The sequence below is a fragment of the Lotus japonicus genome, chromosome 4 (assembly GCF_012489685.1).
Source record: "Lotus japonicus ecotype B-129 chromosome 4, LjGifu_v1.2".
Lineage (NCBI taxonomy): Eukaryota > Viridiplantae > Streptophyta > Magnoliopsida > Fabales > Fabaceae > Lotus > Lotus japonicus.
The window spans coordinates 40,407,580-40,411,099 of NC_080044.1; the positions used below are offsets into that span (position 1 = coordinate 40,407,580).

Consider the following 3,520-nt stretch of genomic DNA (forward strand, 5'->3'; position numbering starts at 1 on the left):
CCTTCCTCAAGAGCTAATGCTATCATCTGTTGAAGTGCTTCCTTGGCCCTTTTAGCCCTTGCCCTAGTCATTGGTCCTCCAAGTCCTTTTAGCGCTCCATGACCCTTGTCCTTGTCCTTGTCCTCATCAGTAGGCTGGCAGAGGGAAGTCCTGTAGGGGCTCATGTACTCAAGATGATTGAGTCCCTAATAAAATGATGTCTTATATCAATGTGCTTGGTTCTGCTATGCTGTATTGGATTCTTGGAAATATTTATTGCACTGAGATTGTCGCAATACAATGTCATGACATCCTGTGCAACTACTTCCAGCAGCAATGTACTCAGCTTCTGCGGTTGATAATGATACACAATTGTGCTTCTTACTAAACCATGAGATCAAATAATTTCCTAAGAAGAAACACCCTCCTGATGTGCTTTTTCTATCATATGCATTACCTGCCCAATCTACATCACAATATCCAACTAAAGAAGAGTTTGTATCATGAGTATTCACTTGTAGCATTGATGTACTTGATAATTCTCTTCGCTTGCAGTAGATGACTTGTCTTAGGAGCAGCTTGATACCTAGCACACACACCAACAACAAAAGGTGATATCTGGTCTGCTAGCAGTAAGATACAATAAGCTTCCTATCATGCTTCTGTAGAGACTTTGATCAACATCTTCTCCCTGCTCATCCTTGGTCAATTTGATATGAGTTGCAGTTGGGGTTCTTTTGTGACCTGCCTTCTCTAGTCCAAACTTCTTGACCAAGCCTTTAGCATACTTGCTCTGTGAAATGAACATGGAATCCTCCATTTGCTTGACTAGCAACCCTAGAAAATAATTCAACTCACCAACTAAGCTCATCTCAAACTACGATTTCATTTGTTGGACGAAATGCTCCACCATCGTGTTCGACATTCCTCCAAATACTATATCATTCACATAGATTTGTGCTATCATGAGCTTCCCTTTATCATTCTTCACAAATAGAGTCTTGTCAATTCCACCCTTGCAGTAGCCATTGCTAACAAGAAACTCAGTAAGCCTCTCATACCAAGCCCTAGGTGCTTGTTTTAAACCATACAATGCCTTCCTTAGTTTGTACACATGATCTAGATGATGTGGATCTATGAACCCTTTAGGTTGCTCAACATAAACTTCTTCACTCAAGTGTGATGACCCTATGTTAGTAGTGGTTTTAGGGTCATTTCTTTGAGTGTTTTAAGTCTTTTTCTTTGTCTCATGTAGTGTTTCATGCATTCTCATGCATTTTTGTGTTTATTTGAGTTTGAGTTAAGTTTTGGTAATTTTATGGTTTTTTGAGGGTTGTTTTTGCATTTGTGTAGAGCTTAGGACTTGCATGAGTTTTGCCATGATTTTGTGAGGACTAAGGTGGTTAAAAGCCCTTTGATTTTCTTGATTTTACTCCTTGTCTTGGTCCTTTAGTGCTGCAACAGGTAACTTATGGAAAAGGAAGGCCAAGATGCAAAGGAATTGAAGAAAGCATTCAAAGGGGGGTTACAAAAAGCTGAAAAGCCACCAAGAGCGTGCAGCTGGCGCTCCAGCGCCCTCACCTGGCGCTCCAGCGCCAGCACTCCAGAAGCTCGAGCCTTGCTTCTGCCACATGGGCGCTCAAGCGCCCCAGGGCAGCGCTTGAGCGCCCCAGCTCGACTTTTTTTTGCCTATAAATAAGGCTTTAGGCAATTTTGTTCAGAACTTCTGATTTTTACTTAGATTTCTACCAAGTATTGGAGCTTAGGAAGTGCTTTTGGGGCTTGTGAGAGGCTTCCACCTTGTATTTTCCAGGTTTTCTTTACATTTTTGTATGGATTCACTAGGCATGAGTGGCTAGACTCTTCTTTTGCTTTGGGTTTAATGTGATTTCATGAATTTCTAGACTTAATTCCTATCTCTATGCTCTTGTTCTTGAATCTACCTTATTTTTCAATTCTTTTATGCATGATAAGCTTGGGTGCACCTTTGCTTAAGGCTAAATTGCAATCATATTGGAAGATTGTTGTAATTTGGGGACTTGGGTTGAAATTGACCTCTCTTTGCTTGCTTCTAGGAATATAGTGGGGGAATGGTTTTGTTGGCCTGAAAATTGCATGCTTATAAACCTCATATGAATGACTAGGTACACAAGGAATTGGGTTTAGCTTTTAGTATGAGAGAATTGCTCATGTGAGGAATCAATGAGTAAGTATCTAGGCTATAATAATAAGGGAGTGATTCAAGGTTTCAATTGCATAGGGTAGGTTGTCTAGGAAGGATTGGATGAACATTAACCCAGTGCATTTTCATCAACTAATATTTTAATCTCTTTACCATTGCTAATTTTGCGAACTCTTGTTACAAACAAACAAATCCAAAAACTGAATTTTATTTGCTTTCAAAACTCACAAGCTTTGAGCTTAAACCACAATTCTCACTCACGGTCCCTGTGGATTCGATATTAAAACCCGGAGATATCTGTGCACTTGCAGATTGACCAACCAGTTTTTGGCGCCGTTGCCGGGGACTGTTTGTGGTTTTCGGTTTAAGTTACAAGTTTGTTGTTTTTCATTGCATTGAACAGGTATTACTAACCTTTCTTTGGTTGTGTATTTCAGTTTATGCAAGGTAGGCTTGGCAAGGATCCATTGGAGTTTGATCCGGAGCCTGAACGTACCCTCCATCGTCGTCGAGCTCAGCAAAGAGCTGCTGAGATAGCCGCCATGGCTGCCCATATGACGGAGGAGGAATTGCAAGCCCACATTGAAGAAAGAGTGAATGAGGCTATTGCTCAAAGACTTCAAGAGCAAGAAGCGGAGAATGCCAATCGATCTCTTAGAGACCTCACCTCGGCTGCCATGAGCTACGATTATCCGGGCAGCATAGTTTCCCCCGATGGCACGAGAAATTTTGAGCTGAGGCCGACATTCATCAATTTGGTGAGCCAAAATCAGTACGGTGGAGGTTCTCTTGAAGATCCTCATGCACACATGGAGCGGTTCATCCGCAATTGCAACACCTACAGAGTTCAGAATGTTTCAGCGGACACCATCCGCTTCAGTTTAATCCCTTTTTCATTGAGGGATACTGCTGAAGAGTGGTTGAATTCGCAGCCCCAAGGTAGCATTACATCTTGGGAGGACTTGGCTGAGAAATTCACCACAAGGTTTGTTCCAAGAGCCCTCTTGAGAAAGCTCAAGAATGACATTATGACTTTTGCTCAATCCACCGACGAAAATCTCTGTGAAGCTTGGGAAAGGTTCAAAAAACTCTTGAGGAGGTGTCCTCAATATAACCTCACTCAAGCGGAACAAGTAGCAAAGTTCTATGATGGTCTCCAATATTCTTCGAGGTTTGGCTTGGATGCGGCTTCAAACGGTGAGTTCGATGCCTTACTTCCACAAGTGGGGTAAGAGTTGATTGAAAAAATGGCTATAAGGGCCATGAACTCAAGTAATGAACGCCAAGCCCGAAGAGGGGTCCTAGAGGTTGAGGCTTATGATCAACTCATGGCCTCCAACAAGCAACTCTCCAAGCAAA

The 3,520-nt window shown here is 42.1% G+C and overlaps 1 non-coding gene across 1 annotated transcript; it reads right to left on the minus strand.

Annotated features, from left to right (window-relative positions):
• Nucleotides 1-3,171: 3,171 nt before the first annotated feature.
• LOC130716364 (small nucleolar RNA R71) lies at nt 3,172-3,278 on the minus strand. Its single transcript, XR_009011981.1, has one exon. It is a non-coding gene; the product is annotated as a small nucleolar RNA R71 (small nucleolar RNA).
• Nucleotides 3,279-3,520: the final 242 nt, after the last annotated feature.